The sequence below is a fragment of the Vicugna pacos genome, chromosome 21, assembly GCF_048564905.1.
Source record: "Vicugna pacos chromosome 21, VicPac4, whole genome shotgun sequence".
Taxonomy (NCBI): domain Eukaryota; kingdom Metazoa; phylum Chordata; class Mammalia; order Artiodactyla; family Camelidae; genus Vicugna; species Vicugna pacos.
In genome coordinates this window covers 8,491,689-8,518,059 of record NC_133007.1, presented here as the reverse complement: position 1 = coordinate 8,518,059, position 26,371 = coordinate 8,491,689, and the positions used below count along the sequence as shown (strand labels likewise).

General features: G+C 44.6%; 1 long non-coding RNA gene across 1 annotated transcript; it reads left to right on the top strand.

Moving 5' to 3' along the window:
• LOC116284823 (uncharacterized) lies at positions 1-26,371 on the top strand. Its single transcript, XR_012062566.1, has 3 exons — positions 1-66; positions 10,556-10,694; positions 25,931-26,371. It is a non-coding gene; the product is annotated as an uncharacterized lncRNA (long non-coding RNA).

The following is a 26,371-nucleotide window of genomic DNA, read 5'->3' as shown; positions in this document are numbered from 1 at the left end:
GGGGAAAGTGGCCGGCTCCTGGCAGGGGCGTGTGCTCTTGGTAACACAACTGCTTTGACTCACCAAGTAAGTCGCAGAACCACGCAGCCGGGAGGGAACGACCCAAGACCACACGGCCAGCCTCCTGCCTTGAGCTCAGGGGAGGCCTTGGGGGCTCTTCTCCTGGTGGGGATACTGAGCCTTATCCTCCACCCCCAGAGGCATGATGGCCAGACTGGAGACCGACAGTTCTCTTATTGTGCAGAATGTCATTCTGTTGGGTTCTGTTTTTCTCAGGGGGCTATGCAAGGTGATGGGATTCTGAGAGGGGAGCTGAGGGGTGGGAGTAGGGTGAACAGGGGCTGGAGAGGCAGAAAAAGGTTGGCGGAGGAGCTTCAGAGGAAGAGCAGAGATACTAAAGTGGATGGAATGTGGCTATGTGATGTGCGTGCACCTTCCTTTGTTCCCCGTGAGAGCTTCAGTCAGACACTCATTACTGGTTGGAGCTTTTGGAGTTAAGGGAGGTGGGGTGGGAGGTGGGGTGGCAGCAGTGGGATGGGACTGGGTGGGCATGAGGGGAAGCAGAGGCAGCTCGACTGCGCTTAGCCACGTGCAGGTCACACACAGAGGATTTCATCGCAGAAGCGGGGGGTCTGTGGCTGGCCTAACTCATCAGGGCATCTGTTTCCAAATCGAGAGAGAAGTGTTTATCAAGAATTCTTCTTCTATGTCTGTTCAAATCATTCCTCTTTTAATTCAAATTCAAATCCATTTCCTCTGGTTTGGCTCAAGCTGAATCCTTGCTGGTGTCCCAAACTTTGGCTCACAACATCCAGAACTGAAGGAGAGGCGGCAGCTTGGGAAGGACGATGGCTCTGGCCAGAATCAGTGGAAACTGTGGGCCAAGCAGTTCTGGAAGATGAGTTACACTAGTATGGAGGCCAGGGCTGTAGCCATACGAAGGAGCTCTTACTGTTCTTCAGAAGCGGCAGTGAGTCATTACCACTTGGTGAAACAAGTTATCAGGGAACTCAGAAATACCTGGCCCTGCCGGTGGTGTAAATTCTAGTGCTGATTGACAGCAGACCCAAGCGGCCAACAATACTGACGGCAGCGTGGACTCATGGCGTTCACTGTTAGTCCGCATGTTTCCAGAGTTTGTTAAGCACTATTTAATGTCCTTGGCCCTGTCCTGTCATGCAAATCCATCTTCTATCTCTATGTGTGATAGGCAGATACAAGCCCACGTCTACTTTCTCGGCAGTGAGGCTCCTTCTTGCTTGTTAATGCAGCCCCACCCTGCTACGCTCAGGGTGTTTTGCGCACAAGTCCACCAGGTGCTTGTCTCAGTCCATTCAGCTGCTATAGTGAAATGCCAGAGGCCGGGCGGCATGGAAACAACAGAAATTTAAGGGCTGGAAGCCTGAGATCAGGGTGCTGGCACGGACAGGTGAGGGCCATCTTCCAGGTCAGACTTTCTTTTTTTTTTTTTTTAAATGGAGGCACTGGGGATTGAATGCAGGGCCTCGAGCTTACTAAGCATGCGCTCTACCACTGAGCTGTCCCCAGGTCAGACTTCTCGTTGTGCCCTCACATGGCACAAGGGGCTAGGTTATCTCTCTGGGGCCTCTTTTATTAAAAGGGCACTAATCCTATTACGAGGCCTCTGACCTGACCTCATCACTTCCCAAAGGCTCCACCTTCCAATACCGGCACACTGGGCTTTAGGATTCCACGTATGAATTTCGGAGGCACACAAACATTCAGACCACAACAGTGCTACAATTTGCAAACTTAACTAGTGTCTGCCTCCATGCAGGGCCCCACCTATAGCAATAAATAGAGGTTTTGGTGTGTATTTTTTAAAAATAAAGATGCAAATATTTATCCATATGCACATATATGCATGTGTGGTATACTAACATATCACAGAAAGGGAAGGTGACTAGGTCTTAAATGACAATACATCTATTTTTAAGGACCATTGTTTTATCAGCATTTAGATTTCAGGGCACATTTTACTTCTCATTTTACTTGACACATGAGAAAATTGTTGCAAGCTAGTTGAGCTGTAAGGTGAACTTGACTATGACAGTGGGACACAGCTCAGCAAAGACAGCAAGGTCAGCTGCCCAGTTTTCTGTTCTCCTCTGCACGCTGTACCTACTGACCTGGTTCAGGATCACTTCTTTGTTCTCCGAATGACTGTTAGATTCACACCAACGTCTTCTGTGCAATTAACCGGTAGGGACACCATCTGTATATGGAATGAATGGATTCAAAGAGACTGATTAGTACCTGTAATTAGTGCCAGCTTTGTGTTGACTTATCAGCTGAAATTCCTTTTTCTAAATGGGTCTAGAAATTCTTGGGTAGGTGGGAAAAATACCTTGCATGGCAAAAGTCTGTTTAAATCTCCAGTCCTGCTATGCCAACTGGTCAGGATAAGCTAGATACGCTATAGTAACAAACAGCCCTTCCACCGTAGGATTTATGCAACAGAAGTTTATTCATGGTGCAGACCACTTCTGAGGTCTGAGCGATTATCCAGATCAACTGTCTTCACATGCTGACTCAGCATTCCATTCGATGTTAAGGCGCTTCCTTACCAACACACATTTTCCTAATTGCCACAGCAGAGAAAAAGCAAGGAAGAACAAACGCTCCCACCTGGAGGTGACATTGTCATACTTAATTTGCAAAACCGAGACCCAGGGCCACACCGAACTCTGAGCAGGCAGGTGTATCAGATGTTGGCGCCTGTAAAAACAAAAACAAACAACAAAAACCACCCCAAACTTATTTCCAATAATGCTTTGTTATTTTTGTGATTCTGTGGGTGGGATGGACAACTTCTTTGCTGGTTTTGCCTGAGTTTCCTTATACAGCTATACTTAGGTGGATCAGCAGGGCTGAAAAGTCCTCGATGTCCTCACACGTGTGTCTAGCTTTGGTCCTGGCTGTTGGCTGGGGGCCTCAGTTCCTCACGTGGCTTCTCAGCCTCAGTAGACTCAGCTGACTTCTTTACACCATAGTCTCAGGACAGTGGTCCATGAGGACAAAGGCAAAAGCTGCAAGATCTCCAACCCAGGCTCCAGAACTGCACAGCACTCCTGCCACGTTCTTTTGGTCAAGGCTAGTAACAAGGCCATCCCAGATTCAAAGTATAGGGCAATAGTCTCTTGATGGGAGGAGCTGTAGATATTGTAGCCATGTGTTTTAACCTATTACAGTAGGGTACATGAACAGGTGATTCTTGTTATTTATGGTAGTTATAGTCTATAAAGTCGTTGCAAATAGAAAATATTGAATCATTGCTCCAAGGGGAAATACAAGGTTAGGTTCCTATAAGCCTCTGGACACAACATTTTTATCAACTGATCAATAATAACTATTTTATGTGTGTATCAATTTTAAAGACATCTTATTTAATACACATAGTTGACTCATTTACATTGAACTCATGGCCAGTACCACTATAACTCATGTCTGAATGAAGCTTATTAAAAATACATGTATTTCCTCCATAAGGCACATCACAGCCTTCATGTGCTTAGGAACACTGGACAGCACTGCAGCATTACAGTTGGAAGTCATTTAAACAGTGAGATCACCAATAAAAAGCACACAGATATGGGGAAAAATCACTAAACAACTCCCCCTCAAAGGATACATGTTTATACCCCAAGAACTGAAACAAGACGGCTTGTTTTACCTCGGCTGGGAACATGTGCATCAGACAACTCCAATTTTTTTTACCACTCAGCACAAGTCCATAAATGAGAATGAGAACAACATGAGGACTGATTTGGGGGTTGCAAATAAAGTTTAGTTAAGGAGGTGAATTTGCAAATGCAGAACTCACAAATAATGAGGATTAAGTACACATGAGAGATGGAACCCAGAATGATGAACAGGGGTGATTCTGTCACATTCATCCATGGGAAAACAGGAAAGAAATGAACATTTATGGAGTATCTGCTATGTGCTCAGTTTTGATAGTATCTTTCTAGGGATTTGTCCACCTGTTCGTAGTATCCCCTTATTATTATTTTATTTCTGTAAAGTCACGTGTAATCCCTGTCATCTCTGATTTTAATAATTTGAGGTTTCTCTCTTTCTTCCTGGTCAGTGGAGCTAAAGGCTTGTCAATTTTTTAATGTTTTCAAAGATTCAAAATTCCACCTTTCTAATTTCTAAAGGTAGAAGATTATATAGTATTGCTTTGGGATCTCTCTTCTTTTTGAATATAAGCACTTACAGTTATAAATTTCCTCTATGCATGTTTTTGCTGTGTCCTGTAAGATTTAGCGTGTTGTGTTTTCATTTACATTCATATAAGTCTTTATTCTAATTTCCTTTGTTTTTCTCTCTCTTTTTGATATGTTGTGTAATTTCTAGATATTTGTGAATTTTCCAAATTCTCTTCTTTTTTTGTTGATCTTCTGTGTAATTTTTATATTTATTATTGAAAGTGAGGTATTGAAGTTTCCAACTATTATTGCTGAATTATCTATTTCTTCTTTCAGTTCAGTCATTTTTGCTTTATGTATTTTGGGACTCTGTTCATAGGTACATATATGTTTGTAACTGTTTTATCTTTTTTGATAGACTGACCCTTTTATTATAACATTTTCTTCTTTTCTCTAGCAAAAATTTTGTCATGTATTAATATAACATAGTATAATTAATTTGTGTAATGTTTTATCTGATATCAGTATAGTTACTCCAGCTTTCTTTGGCTACTATTTACATGGTATATCTTTTCCATATTTGTGTCTAACTCCAATTCTGCATATGTTTACACCTGATGGTGTCCCACACAAGTCTTTGAGGTTCTATCCATTTTTCTTCATTCTTTTTTCTTTCTGTTCCTGGGACTGTATAACTTCAATTGACCGATCTTCAAGTTTGCTAATTCTCTCTTCTGCCTGCTCATATCTTCTTTTGATCTCCTCTAGTGAATTTTCCATTTCAACATCAGAATTTCTATTTGGTTCTTTATATGTATATGGAATTTCTGTCTCTTTATTAATATTCTCTATCTGGTAATATATAATTCTTATATTTTCCTTTAGTTCTTGAGACATGACTTCTTTCAATTCTTTGAATGTATTTAAAATAGCTTGATTTTAAGTCTTTGTCTAGTAAGTCTAATGTCTGGACTTCTTCAGGGACAGTTTCTATTGGTTGCTTTTCCCCCCATGTATGGGCCGTACTTTCTTGCTTATTTACTTGTCTGATGATATTTTACTGAACATTAGATATTTTAAATAATATAATGTGACAACTCTGGAAATCAGATTTTTCCACCTTTCCCGTGTTTGTTTTGCTGCTGCTGTTTGTCATCATTTGTTCAGTGGCTTTTCCGAACTAAGTCTGTTTTCTTTGTTAGGTTGGCCATTAAATTCTCTGCTTAATTAGCTTAGTGGTCAGTTAGTAATTACACAGAAATTTCTTTAAATGCCCAGAAATAATATATCTCCCAGTCTTTGCTGAGGACTTTGTGTGAGTGTTGAAGCACACCTTCAAGACTAAGCCAGGCAGTTGACAACTGTCCTAGCCTTTACTTCCTCCTTTTCAGAGCTTCAAGGTCAGCGAGAGCTGAGAATTTAGGGCTTTCTCAGGTCTTCCCTGAACATGCTCACAGCTATACATATGCATACATATTCTTGTAGATTCCCAAGAATGTGTCAGGGTTTTCCAAAACCCTCAAAAACATTTCATTCCACTGTTTTTCCTTTTAAACTTTTTGATTAGCTTATTGTTTGCCCCACCTGTTACCCACCACTTTAGGCAGCTGTAAATTTAAATAATTCCCTCTAATTGTTGTCAACAAACACACCAGGGTAAAAGGCTTTTTACACTGAGTAAGCTCCAAGTTAGGTCAAATAAAGATAATCTTGCTAGTGAAGTCGTTCAGAAAAATAATGAGACAGGTCAAATAATGACAATTCTCTGAGAATTAGTTTTTAAACGTGCCCCCTCCAGTGGCTGGCAGGTTTCTAGTTGTCACCAGTATTGGAAGCTTTTGGTTTTCAAGGCCACAGTGGAACTGGAGAGGGATCATGTTAAAATGCCACAAACTTGTTTGTTCTTACTGAGATCCAGTGGTTTTTCTTGGAAAAAAAAAAAACTGTATTTTTATTGACTACATAGGCTAACCAAAAAGCCTTTTGTTAATTTTCAGAGTTTTGAAAAATGCTGATTCTGATCACTTTTGCAAGTTTTCTTGTTGCTGTTATGGAGGAAAGATTTTTTTGAAGATCCTTTTTCACTCATGTTCCTTGGTAGCTATTTTGATCTCTATTATAGCAGTTAGGATCAGGTGACCTAAAACTTAAGTTAACAATGGCTTAAATACACAAGTTGTATTCTCTCATGTTAAAATTTAAAAGTAACTTCAAATTGTTCAGGGACAGCAGCTTCTTTTAGCTTTCAACTCTGCCAGCCCTAGAGTGTGGCCCCCATTTTCATGTTTTAAGATGACTGCTTAGCTCCAGCAATCACATCTGCATTCCAGGAAACAAGATGAAGGAAGAAGAGCACACACCCTTCCTTTTAAGTACACCTCCCAGAAATTGCACATGATATTTCAAACCATAGTTACAGAGCCACACCTAGCTACATGAGAGCTTGAGAAATATGGTCTTTATTTAGGAGGCCATGTGTGCAGCTAAAAATTAAGAGTTTATTACTAAGAAAGGAGGTAAACTAGCTGCCGCATGTATTTGACAGGTGAAGAAACTGAGGTTTAAAGAAGCTCAGTAATTTATTCAAGGACACCCAGCCAGTATGTAGTGATGGCTAGGATTCAAATCATGTAGTCTGATCCTTAAGGCTGTACTTTTAACCATTCTGCCATACAGATTCAGAGAAGTTAAATAACTTGATGAGGTCACAGAGTTAGCAGGTGCAGATCTGTCTGACCCCAAAGTTCATCTTTTTTCCATTATTTACCCCAAGTCATCTAGTTTACTCTGGTGGACCATCAAGAGAATAGGGAAAAGCAGACCCCGCTGTTCATGCTGAAAATGCCTGGTTCATTAAGATGCCTGAATCAAGTGCATTGGGTGTCTTTTAAACACAGGGTAACAAGCAGCACCCAAAGGCCAACAAATGAACCAAGATGACAGATACTCAGAACTAGAGCTATTAAGAAACAAACGCTGTAGAACTTGCTTGCTGTCTGAAATGGGATTAAGGAACCAGTATGGTACAGGCTGTGAGTTGCCGTTGAGAAATCAGTATTGAAGTTTATAATCTTGAATAGAACACTAAGTACTAAGTTTGTTTTGTTTTTCTCGCTAATCTCCTGAACTCCTAACCCTGCTCCAACCAGTCAGTAGGTTATTGGTAGTCCGTTCCACTCACATCTGGCTCTGGGGTGGGTGAGGCCCAGAGTAAGCCCAGGACTTAAGTTTCCCTTGAGCCCCCCCAAGGTCTAAGGCAACAGACTCCAATGCCTGCCTTGACTCACCCATTTCTTTTCTTTCTTTGTCGACTCTTTATTTTTCTTCACCTCGGATTATCCTAAAGCTGAGTTAATTGAGACCTGAATAAGTAAGGTCGTATTGTAATTACAAACTCAGGACAAGTTTTCAATTCAACCGGAGCTCCTTTTCACATGGTTCACAGAGGATACAGTCACCCAGGGGGTAGCAATGGAGTTGCAGTTTGGTAACCAAACAGAAGCACAATTGAAGCTGCGGTGACTAATACAGCTGTGGCCCCATTCACAGCCACCCAAAGATAATCCACTGTTCTCTGTGGTTGGAATCCACCACACACACACAGAAGATTGGGTTCCAGCAGCTGGAGTAATTCTAGCTCTGTCCAATGGTGGATGTTTGAGTCCCGGCAGTTAAACTCCTGGTTGGAATTTGGGCCCCATAGGAGCTGCCATCTGTCCCCCTCTTTTGCTTCTAAAAGTCTCCTCACTAGCACACAGAGGGTCCCCAATGCCAATAGCCCCCTCTGCACCCTGGCACCCCCAAAATAACCCCTGCTATTACCTCCCCTTCACGAACACACAGGCGCAGGGATAACTTTAGCCTCTGCCTTGGTCCTCCACTTTGAACTTTCTCCAGGCTTCCCCACTGGTCTTTCTGTTGCTTCACAGCGGAATTCTTTCTCGCTACAACAAGGTTAACAGATGTCTAACATGAGAATACCAGATTGCATTTAATTTTTAAAATTTAGTCAAGCACTTTATTTTGAGGTAGTTGTCGATTCATGTGCAGCGGTGAGAAATGGCACAGGGAGATACCACGAGCTCTTTACCCAGTATTCCCCATGGTAGCATCTTGGCAAAACTATGATATAATAGCACACTCAGGATATTAACATTGGTATAGTCCTCAGATCTTACTCATATTTCCCTTGTCGTGTGTGTGTGTGTATGTGTATTTAGCTCTATGCTATTTTACCACGTGTGGAGTTTTGTGTATCAGCCACCACCTCTTGTGCTGCCTTTGTATAACTGTCAAAAATAATCAAGAATGAAAATCATCAAAAATAAGAATAGAAAAGAGTTTTATTTGAGCCAAACTGTGGACTAGCCTGGGAGCCCGCTTCCCAGATGACTCTGAGAAACTGCTCCGGAGAAGCATGGTTTCCAGCACTGTTTTATATCCTGTCAGAACAAAGAACATTAAACAAGTTAGGAATGTATTTCTTCAAGGTTTAAAAAAAACCAGACCAGCACGTACATATACAGCACGTACAGTATGGCTGTGACACTTGGGACGGAAGTCTTGCCATGAAAGGAGTACCAGCGCTGGCATCTCAGGAAGAGGGGCTTTTAGTCTTCAGCATGGACATTCTTTATTTCTGGTCAATGTGCCCTTTCTTTTAATAATTAAAGCAGGTGTACAATGTCTGTTTGATAGGCCACAAACAGGCTATTTTAGTTAGCATGAGATTCAAGTTGACTCACGTGTAAGCCAGAATGTCTTCCTAATGTCTCAATAGGTGAAAAAAAATTCTTTTATCATAGCTCTACCCATCTTCTTCCTGCTCCCTTCTCGACTCCCCAGACCTAACCCCTGGCAACCTGTTCTCTATTGCTGTAATTTTGTCATGTCAAGAATGTTGTATAAAGGAAATTGTACCCTATCTATCCTTTTGGGATTGGCTTTTTCCTGTCAGCCTAATTCTCTTGAGACCCATCCTAGTTTTTGCATGTTTCCATAAGTTGTTCCTTTTGGTTGCTGGGTAGTATTCCAAGGAATGGAGGTACCATGGTTAATTTAACCATTTACCCAGTGAGGGACATCTGAGTTGTTTCAGTTTGGGGCTATTATGTAAGGCTGCTGTGAACATTCATATATACAGGTTTTAGGGGGAGGGTATAGAGCTCAGTGGTAGCGCTCATGCTTAGCATGCAAAGGTCCTGGGTTCAATCCCCAGTATCCCCATTAAAAAAATAAATAAACTTAATTACCCCCCTGAAAGAGGAAAAAAAAAGAATACCATATATATAGGTTTTTGTATAAAGATAAAACATAAGTGTTCATTCTCTGGGATAATTGCCCAAGAGGGCAGTTGCTGGGTCACGTGGTAATTGCTCATTTAGTTTTACAGGAGACCGTCACCAACTGGTTTCCCACCAGTGATGTGTGAGTGATTCAGTTCCTGTACATCCTTGCCAGCAACTGCTACTGTCACTGCTTTTTCTTTTAGCCATTCTGATAGGTGTGTAGTGAAATCTCATGGTGGTGGTTTAAGTCTTTTAAATCTATTTTTATATTTCAGCTTTTAATTGTAAACTGATTTGTGCAGCTTTCCTGTATTGTTTTATTTTGTGATACAATATTTTGTTTTTTACTTTTTTTATTGATGTATAATTGCTGTACAATATTATATAAGTTACAGGTGTACAATCTAGTGATTTACAGTTTTTAAAGGTTATATTCCATTTATAGTTATTATAGAATATTGGCTAATTCCCCGTATTGTATGATACATCCTTGTGGCTTATTTTACACACAATAGGTTGTACCTCCTAATCCCCTGTTCTTATACTGCCCCTCCTCCCGTCCCTCTCCCCACTGGTAACCACTCGTTTGTTCTCTATATCTGTGAGTCTGCCTCTTTTTCGTTATATTCACTAATTTGTTGTATTTTTTAGATTCCACATGTAAGTGATATCATACAGTATTTGTCTTTCTCTGTCTCATGTACTGTTTTTCAGAAGCTTCTTTACTATTAAACAGCTGAGTAAAGTGTTGGAAAAATTCATATATTCCACTGAATTTCTGCTAGTATTCACATAATCTCATTTCACTCATCAGTGCACACAGTTTTTATTATGCTGAGAATTCTATGAGTGTCTACTTTTGAGACATGACTTGATGCACTTTGTTGAAATATTTTCAGTGATTGTCAACTCAAAAGTTAATACGACATCTGCTGCATGAACAGTGTAGTTAATGGGCTGTGCTAGCCTTTACGGGCCTGTTGTAAAGGGGATTGCTTTGTCGACATACCAATTATGTTTCCATATTCATAACATATTTTTTCTAATAAAAAAATTAAACTATGAAAAATAGATACCTGACTATTTCTTTTCCAGCTCTTCAGGAGTGAGAATTCATTTAGGCCACCTGCCCAGCTCTGATCTGCAAGCTGCCTCCTTGGTCCTCAACTCCATGCCGCCCAGGTCACACCCCAGCTTTCAGGCCATCATCCTTGCCCCTGGGGGAAGACGAAAGGTAAGAGCAGAAGCTCAGTGCTCAAGCTTTTATCGGTCTGTGAGTGAAACTGATGTTTTTAGCAGACAGCTGAAATGTTTACTTTGAAAAAAGTAGAGACCCCTTGGCCGGGAGACAGTCAGGAATGCATGTCATTGAATCTGCAGGTGACCCGTAGTTACTTTGGCCCTACTTGAGTGTCCAAAGTGTTAAGGGGAGAATGAGCCAGTTTAACAAATAGCTCATACCTGCTTGGGCTCTCTCTGCTGGTCCTCTGAGCGTGTGTGTTTGCATCTCACACCCACATACAAGCATGGAATGAGCGGCTTGTGTAGAAACCCTGCAACAAACATCAAATCTGTAGGTTACCAGGGAGTCCCCACTGGGTTCACTAGCAAAGCAGCTTCTGAAAAGAGTGTATATAGTAGGCACATGCCTCTGAAAGCAGTGCGGCTATTTATTTTTTTAATAGGGGATTCTCATGTTACGAGAACATCACAGATTACTGAATAATTTATTTAATGGCAGATTATATGGGCGTCACGCTTTGCCAATGAGCTCATCCCCAAATGTCTAAAGGAGATAAGGTGAGCAAAACTAGAGCTCAGGCTTGAGCGAGCTGTCTGTTTCTTTTCTTAGATATGCGTAACTGTTAGAGCCGTGTATTTTACTTAATATTATCTCAGCTGCGCTGTCATGTATATAATCGAGGCACCACTTTATTGTTGACATTTAACTGACTCGTAACAGTGCATACAACACACAGCACTGGGAAATATAGAATAGGTAATGAATGGCCTTGTCTGTGCTTGATCTCAACAAAGGACTGTGATAAATATATGGGTATGTTTGTTCTCTATGAAAATACAGGGAAACAAGAGGGAGCGCAGTTCAATAAAAGAATGTTAGATTTGGGAAATAGAGACAAGAAAAAAGATCTGGGTTGGTAGCTTTCTGTGGACCTCTACTGTTACCTTTTTAATGATTTGGGGTAGAAAAACAATCAGTTCCAAGTTTACAGATCTTAGGTTTTTTGCCTTTAACTGTATACAGTCTTCGGGTAAACAGAGGTACCTTGGAAAATGGGCACATGTTTCTGTCAAATGAAATTTTGATGAAAATAAAAATTTATTTAAAAAGAAATTTAAAATTTGACAACAGGAAGATGGCAAAAGGCTTGGACAGGACATCACATGAGAAGAAATTCATGTAGCCAATAACTGTGGCAAGAGATGCTTTATTTAATTTTTTAATTTTTTTAGTGTTCAGGGAAATGCAAGTTAAACCTGTAATGAGATATCACCATACACCCACGCAACCAGTTACAATTTTAAAGTTTGACAATAACAAGGACTAATGAGGACAGAGAGTGGGAAATGCTGCTAGTGGGCGTTTTCAGTGGAAGCAGTGGTTTTGGAAAATAGCTGCCATTGCTGACTGAGGTTGAAGATTCACACACCCTGTTTTCAACTGAAGAAACGCTGCTGTGGGAAAACGTCCTGGAGGTGGATGCCTGTGCATCCCGTGGACTGGGATATATACAAGAATGTTTAGAGAAGCGTTGTGCATAATAGCCCCAAGCTGGAAACAACCCAAATGTCTGCCCGACAAAGAAAGGATAAGGGAGCATAAGAGCCACTGGTAACAGCAGGGATGAATTTCACACACGTTAACGCTGAGCAAAAGAAGCAGGACAGGAATCCGTAGAATAAGTGTCCACTGATGAAAAAGCTCATGATCCGTCAAAACTAAGTCTGCTTCGGGATGCTTGGAGAGAGGGGAGAGCTATAAAGGAAAGCAAGGAAATCATAATAAAGGTCAGGATGGTGGTTTCTTTTAGAGGAAGGGAAGGATTGTGATCACAAAGAACACTCGAGACTTCTGGGCACCGGAAATGTTTTGTTTCTTGACCCTGCTGTGGTTTCATGGGTTTTCACTTTATAGTACTCACTAAACTGGATGTGAATGTTTAATGCACTTTTATGTACGTATGTTATATTTCACACATGCACGTGCACATGTGTGCACGAAAGAGATCAAGATTTGCAAAAAAAAACTCCCTAATTCAGTTTAGTTCCTTTGAAAGATAAGCTTTAAGTATTCAGTTCAGTTTCATGAACATTTAAAACAATAAGCCAAATCTTATGCATAGTTTCCCATGAGAATCCTAGAACGCGGAGCTGGAAAGACAGCCGGAGGAGAGGGGAGAGCGCTGGCCGCCAGAGCAGAGGCTCCTTGCCAGCCAGCCCTGACCCTCAAGGGCCGTTTCCCCGCGCTGTTCTCTGGGCCTCAATCCTTATCTGTAAAAGGGATCAGACCTGATTAGAACTCCTCTTAAGAGTCTCCTAGTGTATTCTTGGGCGTTCTCTATGGGAATTTTTTTTTTTAAATAAGAAATTCCTTTCACTGTGATGACAATCTACAGAACACGCACATTATCCGGGTCCTCTGTGTGTCCACCTTAGAGCTGACAGTGCCAGCACTGCTCTGTGATGATGACCACACTGGGGCCCAGATGTGCTGTTCCAGTTGTCTCAGGCCAGCCAGATGAAAACACAGGGGGTGACCTTGATGAGTACAGCCTGTATTTGCCAAGTGACCTCATGCAAGGCTCACAACCAGAGTTTTCACGGGAGTTTGAAGAGACCACATTGTGTGAGATCTGAGTCAGGGGACGATGCCCAACCTCAAGAAGTGACTAGGTGCCCAGGACAAAGTGAGGGGCAGTTTACTCCGCAGAATCACGCCATCTGTCTCCTTAAATTAATGCTGCTAGCTTGAGATTTATTGGTTTGCTATTTGGTTGTCAAAATCGTGATGTCGTTTTGACTTTATAGTTGTAGAAGTTATAAGCCTGCGGACATACGCCCAGTTTCATGTTTGTACATATTTAACTAACAATCTTATAAAAGTAATTTGCATCCACACTGAAAATCCTCAAACATTTTTTTTCTTGAGGAGGCCCCCACATGTCATTCGAATTTGAGCCGCACTGAACCCCAATGATCTCCACTGAGCCTCCTGTGATTCTGTTTCCGTTTTGGAAGTTAAGACCTTTCTAAAGCCAGTGGCAGGGTGTGTCCCTGGTGCAGCCAGGGACCCCAGCCCCTCCGTCTGTAGATGACTTTGCCTCCAGGGGACATTTGATAGTGTCATGACACAGGTTTGATGGTCACACCTGGAGGTGGAGCCTAGTCAGCAGAGACCAGAGATGTTGCTTCTCAGCCTACAGTGCATAGGACAGCCCCCATAACAAAGCACCCTCCAGGCCGTGACGCCAGTGGCGCCCAGGTTAGAACCCCTGGCTCCGCTCTCTACAGCTTTAACTTTTAAAGGAAGGAAGCCTTCTCTGTGTTTGTTCCCAGGTAATCAGGATAAGGCAGGAGTTTTCTTTTGTAATTTACCTTTCTTGGCACCTGTTTCCTCCCACATGGAAGAAACAGACAGGTGAGCCAAACAGTCCCTCAGGTGTGAGGTCAGTCACGTGACTGGCTTGCGGTAAGCGTGGAGGTTTGATGCGCGCTTCACTTTACTGTTTCTGAGGCAGTCTTACTCCTGGTCCTCCTCTGTCAGGTCCTGGTCCACCATCTACATGGAGTGACTTTGCTTTGTAGGGACCTGGCCCCTGATGTTTGTAGCTGGTCTCTAGACAGACAGTGCTCCCAAGTGATTCCCAGAGGAGCCAATATCTCTTTCAGGATAAACCCCTGGAAACAGATGGGAGGAATCTGGATCAACCTCCAAGGCTGATCTCGGGGCCCCGTGGTTGTGCTTGTCTCTGTGCTGTGATGGTTGCCCAGCTCCTGTCTATCCTCACGTAATTCTCATGTTTGTTCAGGCAGATCCCGCTGGGTGTTCCTGGGTCCCATCACCCCTCCCTCATCAGATATTTAACTCCTTGTGATTAGAGCCTTCTGTGCTGTTTTGCCACCGGCGCACCACCCGGCAGGCTGAGCGCAGTGGCCTGCCGGGTGGTGGCCACGCCGTCGGCGAGCTGGGAACAACACCATGTTAAAAAAGAGCCCAGGTGGGATTAGGGGTGACAGCTTCTTGAATGTCACCCACTGTCCTTTTCAGCCTCTCCTCTCGCTCACCTGCTGTCCTGGTGACCCGAATCCAGTCACAACCAGCCTCTTGGTTTTGGAAGCATTAGAATGTATAACATTCTCCTGACGAGAAAACAGCCCTTCATCTCCAGGACCAAAAAAGGGGATGTGTGCTCACTCGGTGGGGCTGGCCGGCTGCCCGAGGTAGGGACAGGCAGCGGTTCTGAGCTCTCCTCGGTCTCCACCCCGGCTGCTCCCCTCCCCGCCGTGCTCACACAGGGCCGTGGAGACCGCTGTGGACAGACGGGCCTCCATCCATCCCTGACAACCTGTGATGCAAAGCAGCTGACTGGAAGCCTCACATCCTGCCTAAAACCACCACCCTTTCCTCCCTGCCCCTAGCCCTTAAAAAAAAAGAATCCTCTGTCTAAGGTGATGTCTTCCAAAGGCACAGAGGCGGACCACGCCTTTAGCACAGCGTGCGTGCCCTGGGGTTCAGCAGACAGGGCCCTTGTTTCCTGGCCTGGACTCAAGGGGTCTGCTCAGATCCCACAGCTGAGAGGAGGCTGGGTTGCTGGGCACCACTGACAAGACTGAGGGGCGCAGGCGTCTGCGTTTGGCACACACAACCTGCAGACCTCCTCGCCCCTTAGGCTCTTTGGTTGACACCTGTCTCCTGAGTCCTGCACAGCTGAGGGCTTGCACGGCTCAAGGAGTCTCACGGCAAAAGAAATGCAAACTATGGCTGAGGAAGGAAGGAAGCAAAATTGAAGGCCAGAGAAGCTGAGCGTGGGGTGTAAGGGGATGAGGCTAGACCACAGAAAGGAAGGCCCATCATGGGGTCAGAGGTCAGAAGCAAGTAATGTGGTAGGAGACAGGTTAGCGGAAATGGGTCTGGTGGAGTCCATGAGCAGTGCCAGGCTGGGGCCTCTCTTGTGGGACCTGGTGATGTTTCAGGTCTGGAGAGGAGTGGAGAGGGAGGTAGACCTGACGGCGTAGGGATGGTTAGGCCAGACTTGACAATCCTTCTATCCATTTCAGCCAGATTTTAAATCTGTGATGGTCAGACTTGGGGGAAAAGGAAGCAGTTGTGCTCTTTCCCCCACTTTACCCCAACACAGTGGTGACCTGGGGCCTAATCCAGGACTCGGAAAGCCAGACCCTGTCCCAGCCAAAGCACACGCAAGCCCCCAGCTCGGTGGTGGGGAATAGCTGCATGTAGCCCCTCCACCTGGCTGACCCAGAACCTAACTTTAGCCTCCTAGGAGCGTATGCAAAGTGGGTAACCCGCTGCTCCAGCCTCGCCCAGGGCCACTTCTGTTTTCCATTCTGCACCTGTGGGGGTTTGCGTGTCTGAGAGCTCTCCCGGCCAGTTCTGAGGCTGAGAACATCCTCGACTCACACAGGACTCCTTGTTCCCTTGGCAACAGTCAGCTCCTTCCTCCTCTCCCACCCCAGGAGCAAAGTCACACTTTCTGCACTTCTGCCCTGGCGGGTGCGCTCCGTGAAGGGGAGGGGCCTCACGGAGCAGGTCTGCCCCTGAGTTACAAGCAGGGTGAAGGGTGGTGAGCCGACTCGCCCCTGTGAGATGGGATCCTATCAGTTCGGGAGCCTATGGTCCAGCCTGCAGAGGGTCCAGGCTCCCATCTTCCCCCTTCCCCGGCCGCTGGCCTTGTGTCCTGTCATGGTTGAATGGCTCCCCAAGCAGAGGTTGGAAAGAGAAAATGAAAGGAGGAAAATGGAGAATTAATAGCTCATGTAAAAGGCCTGATGGGGAGGGAATTTAAAACCAATTAACCAATTAAGATTTCGATTATCCCATACGCTCCCCAGCCCCTTTATGGCAGATAGAATTAAACGTTGGGTGTAGGCACAAAACACATTTCACACTCATTTACCAATGAGTTCTCTGGTCTTCAGCTTGAAAGCTGGTGAGCCTTGGGGTTACCATGCTCCACTGGGAACCATGACACCAGGTGACACCACACCCATGTGCACCCTGCAGGCTGAAGGACAGGAAGCCTTGCCTGTGAAGAGGGAGGTGGGCAGCATCTGCCGGGAGTGTGTGTGATGTCTCGTTGGCACCAGGGAAAGACCCAAGGATGGGCTGTGGGAGTGGAGCGTGTGAAAGAGACAAAAAAAGTGTCTTTCAACCCCATTGCCTCTCCCCCCATTGTACTCTGGGAGAACACCATGGTCCTGACGCCCGGCCCTGAGGGGTTACCCCGTTTCAGAGGGACATCGAGGAACAGAGCTGAGGGGTGGGAAGAGGCCAAACGGTGGAAGCCTCGAGTGCCCCTCTGGCGAAAAGGGCAGCTCGAGCTGCCAGGAGTCTCAGGGCTGGATCCTCTGCCGGGGCCTCGCTCCTTTCACCGCGTGTCTTCCTTCTCTTCACTGGGCTGTGTCCCTCGAGAGAAAACGCAATGCTTGGCGAAGTAAGTCAGACAGAGACAGATGGATGCTGTATGATATCCTTACACACGGAATCTGAAACAGACAACGCACTAATGGATACAACAACAACAACAAAAGGAACAAACTCCCAGACACGGAGAACAAACTCGTGGCTACCAGTGGGGAGGGGGCAAGATAGGGGCAGGGGATGAAGAGGCACCAGCTACTATTATAATATAAATAAGCTACGAGGATGTACCACACACCGTGGGGAATTAGCCAATATTCTGTAATAACTATAGGTGGAGTGTAACCTCCAAAAAGTGGGAATCACTATATTGTATACCTGTAACTTACATAATATTGTACAGCCACCGTACTTCAATAAAAAAACAGAAAAAAAGTTAAGTAAAACGAAGGGTCAAGATTTTTTAAAAAGAAGGAACAAAATGCAAAGATGGGCTATGAGTTTCCTGAAAGAGTCTGTGGCTCTGTTAAAGTCAAGTGAATTAAAGTCTGTGAATGTAGAGGAAATGTCAAAACAGGTGCGAAAGGAGGAAGTAAATCTCCTCTTGAGTAAGTAACTGCTAAATTAAGCTCTGTTCATCCGTGGGGTGTAGGGTAGAATGATTGCCCCCCATTTGAAATCTGATTCCTACCCTGCGCACAATGGGCCATCCAAGCCACTGGCCCTCCAGGAGCACCACCCCTGCTCTCTCTTAAGGGGTGACAGTTGGTGCCACAGACCTGAAACCACTCTACTAGCAGAATTCACATCACAGGCTGCGCTCCTACCCAGAAGACAAGTCTATCCAGTTTTATAGAACAAACACACATACGCCTTTGGTATACAGCTGGTGATTATCTGGGAACATGGAACTACAACCCAGGTCACCCATCCTGAGTGTCACACAATAGAAGGAGAGCTCTAGCAGTGGGGGCCGCCGGGACCAGCATGGGTGCCATAATTTACTGAACCGCCCTCCAAATCAAGCTCATGATTTAAGCCAGCCCATGACTTCGAGAAATTGATGTGTTCCCCTCCAATAAACCACTGCTACCACCACAGCCTTCGTTCTCACCATCTCTTGCTTTGCTGGTGCGAGGGCCTGTTGTCGCCACCTTCAACTGTCTTTCACCACGCGTAGGGCTGCCACCTCCAGTACTGAGCACCAGGAGAACCGCCAGACTGAACGGCTTCTCTGGCACAACTCAGAGAAAAGAATTGGTGTTTTAGCTTTGTATGGACCTGGGGTATAGTTAAAGGAGGAGAGGGGATGGGCTTGTCACTCCCCACTAAAAGGGATTTCCCAGAGAGTCCTAAATCAGCTGAAACACGTGGTGCAGCTGCTGTGGAAGACACCGATTCAGGTGACAGCACCTGAGGGCAGCAGGTCTGGGTCTCCTGGTGTGGGGACTGAGGCACAGATGTAGGTCTGCTTGTCAGAGAAAAGTGAAAAGGGCAATCCAAGAATAACAACATGGAGGGGAGAAAAACCCAAGAAATGTACCTTTGAAATGACTGTTCCTCTTTGAAAACCATAAAAGTAAGATCCTACTGGGTCCCAAGGGGTGTGGCTTTGTCCAAGATCCAAGGATGTGGAGGAGCCGTGGGCTCTGCACATGTGGAGAAGCCCAGGAAAGGGATGTGGCATTCTTACGTGGCATTTTACAGCGGCTTCTGTCCACCCACCTGGTTGTACCTGATGCTCACAGCAACGTCTGAAGTGGGCACGAATGACTGTCTTCATTTCACAGATGAAAACATTGGAGTCCAAGAGAGGTTAAATGACATATTGAAAGCCACACTTTCGACATGGTAGGGCCTGTATTAGAACCTGGGCGTTCGAACTTCAAATTCAGGGCTCTGCCAGCGGTGGTAGTGGTTTTTGAACTGTATTCCCAACGCAGCATTCTTGGAGAGGAAGGGAATCCTGGCATCCCTAACCCCTATTCGGACGGGAGCAGTTCCCCCTTTTTTTTTTTTTACTTTCTCTATCCGTGTTCCATTTTGTTTGTAAAAGAAAAGAGGGGGTTAAAACAGGGTGGAAATTCACCACTCTGCCATGATCCCTCTGGTGGGGATTCGGCCACAGGACAAGCTTGGAACTGGTACAAGGAAGGGAGGGGTGGGGATGGCAGCTCCAGAGGCAAACTCCTCACATGCACATGCTCAGCACTTCAGGTCTTTTCTTAGAGAAAGAAAGAGCTGAGGCCTGTCCATTTGGGGAAGTTCTTCCTGGCTCTGCACCATGGGGTGCTGCCTGGTCAGCTCTGTGGATCCCGTCCAGACAAATCCAAAGCCCTCAGCAGACTCTGAGTCACAGACCATCCAGGCTAAGTCAGCTACTGCAGCCTCATGCCTGGTGAGCGGTGCCTCCAGGCGCCTCCACGCCCAGCCTCCAGTGACATGCATGCTTATTCTGAGAGTTGGCTGAAGCTGGGACATCTCCTGTTCATAGAGTGAGGCCACTCAGGGTGTCACCCCCCACCAGCCTGAGCCCTAAGGCTTCCCGGCAGTTTGTCCCTTTTCTCCAAGCTCCTTTTTCCTGTGACTCTGCTCTCTCACTGCTGTTCTGATCTTTCCAGGAACCTTTATTACACCTGCTGGTTTCAGCTTCTCTTAACAGGGGCTGTTTAGAAACAGCCCCCTACTCTCCCTGACTTTCCAGTTGGCAAATATTCTGGCTTACCAAGGGCGCCCTGAAGCTGTGTGGAGTTGGGCAAATCACTTAAGGTTGGGTTTTGACCCTTTAACCCGGACTATTGAAAAGCTGCCTGCAAGACTTGTCTAAGGTCTACCTCTGCTGATCATCATGGTTGGTGGACCTAAATACATCCTTTCTGCCCAGATTTTACAAAGCCCTCACAGCTTGCTTTTGTCAATACCTCTTTCCTTAAACTGTGTGGGACAGAAAGAAATCAGACAGAACTGGGTTTAAGTTCCAGCTTTGCACTTACTAACTGTATGATCTTGGATGAGCTACTCAACCTCTCTGAACTTCCTTTTCCTCACTTACAGAAAAGAGATAATATGAACCATGGCATCAGGTTGGTGTTTTGCTTGTAAATGAAGAAGAAATGAGACACAGACTTCTCTACAGTTTTTGGCACAGAGTCAGATTTCAATAGATGCTAGTTTCTCTTTCTTCCTTAGGGATAGAAGCCAAAGTTTATCCACATTTCTTTCCCCCACATCTAGTATTGTGGCTGGCACATAATGTACGCTCAGGAAATGTTTGTTGACAGTGTGAATGAATATGGAATGAATCACGAGGGCATATGTGAAACTGATAGGACGGGCTACAGGAAGAGGTGCTGAAACTTGTTAAGTGTGAAAAGACAGATAACACTATTAGAATTTGAGAAGTGAGAAATGGGTAATCAAGTGGTCCAAAACATGCATACAAAGATGTTCACTGTTGTGTTCTTTATAACAATAAAGCTTTTGAAATAACGTACATGTCCTACGAAAGGGACTGGGTACATTAATTAAGGTGGTTAATGTAATAAAATACTACATACCCATTTTTAAAATGGAAATTTAGAAGTTTTGTTCTATCAAAATGACAAAAACATATTTTTAGGTGAAATGGTATTTTATAGAATTGCACTCTTGTAAAATGATCTATTTATTTTCAAAGGAAAAAAAATGCCTACAAGAATATTAAAAGACAGTGGTTATGTCCAGATGGTGGAATTCTAGTAATTAAAAAAAATTACACTGAATTATGTCTCATTTTTATAATCAGGAAAAAAAAATTTCTTTTGGAAAACCAAAACATACAAAGGGTATAACAATCAGTGGGTTTGTTTGGTTTGGTTTGGTTTGGTTGTAAATGTCAAAACCCAGTTTAAACTCATTTAGACTTTAAAGGAAAACGTGTCTGGAAGGCTAACACGGCTGACTTCAGGAAGGTCTCGGTGTGGCTGTGCCGCGGGAGTAGCTGGGAATGCATCTGGCGTCCTGAACCTCTGGGTGTTGGCATCATTGCTCTCATTCCAGCTTCCTCCACAGGGCAGGCAGCAGCATCCTGATGAGTTCAGAGCATCCTGATGAGTTCAGAGGAAATGGGCACTGTGCTCTCTGGTCCTTAGGTCATAAATTCCAAAGCTACTCTGCAGTTGTCCCCACTGGGTCAGCTGTCTGTCCCTTTCCCGGCCACTGTGCCCAGGGCGTGGTGGTAATCTCTAACTGGCCCAGCTTGTGGCCCGCTCTCACCCTTAGGTTTATCAGTGTGGCGCTGGAGGCAGGGTCCTGGGGAAAGGGCTTAGTTAACGGGTTGAGAAGTGGTTGTCCTCTTCCCCCTGCACTCCTCTGCTGGGAACTGCTGTCTCCTCAACGGCGAGGAAGAGAGGATAGGAAGTTCTGGGTGTGTTGACTTAATTTCAGTTTTCAGAAGAGGGCAGGGGAAGGTTGGAGGTAGACGGGCTGCCAGAATTGGATCGACATTTGTCAGTATCAGAAGCAGTGAGTGAGCGTCCCTGGCGAGTCCCCGTGCCAGTGCAGAGACCCACCTGAGTCCTTAAAGAGCTCACGGCTCAACCCAAGGCTGCGTGCTGGTTGGATGGAGGCAGGAGTTTTTGCTGTTCTCTTTACCTGACCTCTCTTCCTGGGCATCTTCCATCACTTCTTTGTTAAGCAAGGAGAAATACATCTTCTAAAAAATGATGGATTTTCTTAGAATGTCCTGCATGAAACAAGCAGGGCTGAATAAAACACTCGGTTTCCATTCCTCTGTGCATCCCCTGCTGCATTTACTTAGGAGATGGTAATTAAATTTCTTTCCAGAATAGAATGACTGTGTCCAGAAGACATCAGTGTTTCCTTTTAAATACAGTAGGATCTCATGATACCATAGCTCACTGTTACAATTCAATTTGGAACAAGTTATTTGGTTGGGATGGGATCACTGCACTGTGAGCCCCTGATGGTCAGGAGCTACGTTTATGCTACCTCTGAGCTACAGCTCCCAGTGCAGTGCTGGTCCATGGTAGTTCTTAGAGAGTAATGGTACTCAGAACTCTTATGGTTCATTCTTAACATATTTGTTTCTATTAGTGTGTTTTTTCTTCCTCCTTACATTTCTTTTTTCTGTCTGTTAAGGATGCCACACATTTCCCCAAATGTGGTTCCTGCAGGAAACTATTTTCAGAGACATGTTCTTCCTCTGAGTCTTTGCAGTGATGTTCCCTTTACCTTGCTCTATAGCATTTCCTCACGTAATTCATTTTTGACCTCTTTACTCATCATTGAGCAAGGTAAGATCTATCCTCCCACCAACAGAGAGGCTGTTTGGACTGCTTTGGGTTGGGCTCATGGTCCACTTGAGTACTGGCTGAATTCTTGTCTTAGTTCTATAGATGGGAGCAGGTTCATGGTATAGCTCCCAGCCCACTACAGACAATTGTCTTGCTCTTGCAGTGCACTTAATCCAGACTCCCAGCAAAAGCATTGTCATGGGAGATCTGGTCCTCAGCCTATTTCCTGTTGCCCCAAAACAGTATAGCACAGAGAGTATATTTCCAAGATGCACAGAAGAATTTTAGTGTGGCATCATCGACCTATAGACTTACCTATCTCATCCCTTAATAGCCACTGTAGTGAGAGTGCATTGTAGCGTGTTTTCTTTGTACTTGATAATCATTGAGGACTGAGGGGAACAAAAAGAGTGTCTTTCCTTTCCTATTTAGCATAAAAAGCTATGGAATGAGAAAACATCCACCCCAAACAATGGCAAGTCAGGCCACATGTGTCCCCATTTCCATAGCTGTATACCATTGCTATGCATTATTTACTTTGCTTTTCAGTATAAATTTATTTTTTAGTTGCAAGTAAAGAGATAACTATCAATGATGGCTCCAAGGATAAGGACATTTGTTTTTATTAAACAAGAAGTCCAGAGGTATGGTCTCAGGGTAGTCTGAGAACTCAACTGTGTTATCAATGGCTCAGGCTCTTTCTTTCTCACTCTGACTTCCTAGACATCATGCTTATTGCCTCATGGACTCAATATGGCTACCTCTGTTCCAGGCATCACATCAATTTTCCAGATAAGAAGAAGGCGAAAAGGAATGGCAGCAAGCTTTCTGTCAAGTCTGTCTCTTTTATCAGAAAAGCAAATGTTCACTGGAAAACTCCCAGCCAACTTTTATTTTATGTCTCATTGTTCCCAGCTGGTAACATTTCACTCCTAGCAGCAAGGGAGGATGGGAAAGTATTTTTCAAAGAGAAACAGAACAACCATGAGTGACTGAATTTATCCATCTTAATATATTCCCTGAGTCAAGGTACATTGTTGCTACCCATCACATCATTCAAACAAAATTAGTGTTGTGTTAGCAACGACTACTGACAGTCAAGGGCAGCCTTGGCAGCATATTTTTGGCTGCACTGATGATAGCTGTAAGACTGACCACTGTTTTCCTAAGATAAAGATACTCTGAATATAGTGAAATGACGTATGACTTTGATCACTGATAATGAATATGGAGTCGGTGGAACTGAATATTATCTAATATTACATACTTAAAAAATGACAGCATGGCTTATTGAACTTGAGAAGACTACGGAGAAATCAAATCAAGTAACATTTATACAACCTTCCTTTGCAAAAGCAAGTAATTTCAGAACCCAATAAGCACCATTTGCACTGGTTGTTCGGGCTTCACCAAGCAAGTAATTTCTGAGAATCACATACTTCAAAGAGCCCTTTCTAGTCTACGTTGCTACTCAATTCAAAGTGAAAGGTCTTTCTTGGGCCGTGGCTTCCTCCATCCAAGCAAACCCTGCAGAGCCCATTGCCTGCTCCTGTGTCTCCCCGTCCCGTTACTGTCTCTCAAGCCCATCCCTTAGCAGAGTTGAATTTGGTGTTAGAGGGGCTTCTATTAGGGCTCATGAGGTGAAAGGAAGGCAGTTCAGGTCGCCAACCAACCCCGATGGCTTAGGGCTGAGGCTTCCCTGGGAAGCAGGACTTTCAGTGATACAACCAGGACGGGCCTATGGCTGGTCAGCCAAGGGGGCATCACCAACATGAAAGGGGGAGAGGGAGAGGGGTTTGAGGAGAAGGAAGGAGAGGGAGGGAGGACCTGGGAAGTCGTGGCCATCTAGGCCAGCTCTAAGTGGTATGCTTTTTCTCTCCATGTTAATAACTGGGGTTCCTTCACATCGCCTCGCCAGCGATGCTTGAACTCACCACTTCTTCCAGTTCTTTACTCTGCCAGCCTGCACATCATTGCCCATTTCACCTCCCAGCTCTATCCCACTATTAATATTTTCCCCAGATTCTATTCCTGTTTACCAGATTCAGGGGCATTGCAAGTGCCTGCTTTGAAGCCCCCTTGGGCCTACACATGGCGATCCTAGATGATACATAAAAGAGAATTTTTAAAGTCATAGCCACCCTCACAAATGAGATCCATATGTCCATGGTCCTGGAGCAGAATCAAAATGCAAAGTGAGTCAAGGCTGATCTGAGGGCCTGCCAGGCTCTGGATCTGGGTGTAGCTAGTAAGAGCTGAGTTTGGCTTCTGCAGATACACCACACCATGGGAGGCAAGGGAACCAGAGTGTTGCTCACAGCTCACAACCAGAGGCCAGCACAGGGCTTCCTTAGCCTGGGAAGTGAGCCTGGAACCTGCTGCCTACCCCTGCCTGGGGCATAGCTTAGTGCCTTGAGAATCAGGCTCAAACACAAACCCCAGAAGGGCAATGCATAGAGAAAAAGAAAGGCAGGGGAAGACATCAAACATATCGATGGTCCTGTAAACCCAATTTTAAAATGCAGGAAGAAATCATACACCAAAAAAGACAGCCAATAAAATCAGTGATTGGAAGGTGAGCTTTGCCAGAAAAAAAAAAAACCCAAAATAATAAAAAAAATTATGAAAAATACTTGAAAATATACACATTTAGACTCCTTAAAGAGATAAATGAAAGCATTATATCCTTAAAAAAAGATGCCAGCAATATATTCTGCATTGAAACAGGCAGAAATGAAATAGACACAGATGGATAGAAAATTAGAAATTATGAAAATATAACCATTGACTTTTTTTTTTTTTGACTCAGTAGGATAAATCCTAAACTAAGTGTAGTTGAAGAGAGAATTAACAAATTGGAACTGGGAGGGATTCACCCAAAGGTTAACAGCTTCATGGGGCCATATAATAAGATAGAGAATGACAGGTACTGTGGTTATGTATTGGGGGCTCAGGAAAGGCTTGTCAAAGGTGATGTCTGAGCTGTGACCTGATCGAGTAAGGATGTGAATGTAAATAAAAATAAATCAAATAAATCCAAAGATGTGCAGTGGTAATAATACCCACTATGCAAATTGCCGTGAGGATTAAACAACACACATAAAAGCACCACGCCCAGGGCCTGACACATACCTGCTAACAAATGTTAAGGAGCCCTCCTTCCCTTCCCAAGAACCTGAGTGAATAGAATAGAATCTAACCTTCTGCCTCCACGTTGAGGGGCCCTTCCCACCTCTGCTGGAGCCCCCGCTTCATTCCCAGGGGACTGGAACTGGCTGGTGATTTGGGGATTTAATAATGGTGGAGTTGGCTCTCTGTGACAAAATGGCTGGAACGCTGTCAGCTGTCCATCTGCCTGTTTTCTCACTCTGCTTCTCTCCCTTGAGAACAAACTCTATTTCCCCTGCTAGCATTAACTAAACAAGCCAGTCACGTCCAAAATGTAGAGATGACATTTTAATATATCCAGGCAGCCTGGCTAGTAGTTTCTTTGCAAATCTCAAGATTTTATCAGCGCAGCTCTCAGCATTTCTCCCCATTCTGTCTTGTCTGCAGCCTCAAAGAACTCCTGACAGAGGTCACAAAAGGGGGAGAGACAGAGCCACCCTCTTTCTGAGCAAGGAGCCTGTTCAACGCGCAGGCCCCTGATGGAAACATTCCCTAATAAAAAGAACAAAATAAGACTGCTACACAGCGAACAGCAACAGAATGTTCCATTGGACAGAGAGCAGCTTCTTGGGATGTGGGAATCTGAGACACTGGATTGCATTCAAAGAAAATGCCTCAGAGTGATAAAGAGCAAATCCTGGGGGCTCAGCGACAATCAAGTTTCCATGCATTAAAGGAGGGGTTCCCTGCCAAGGCCTGGGGGTGGGGGCTGGGTATCCGAGGCTGGGATGTGGGACTCTGATGCTCAGGGTTGTTAGGCAGAGCAGCTTATCCGCGCTTGAGCAAAGCAGATAAGGGAGGCCGTGCTGGGCCAGAAAGAAGCTGGAG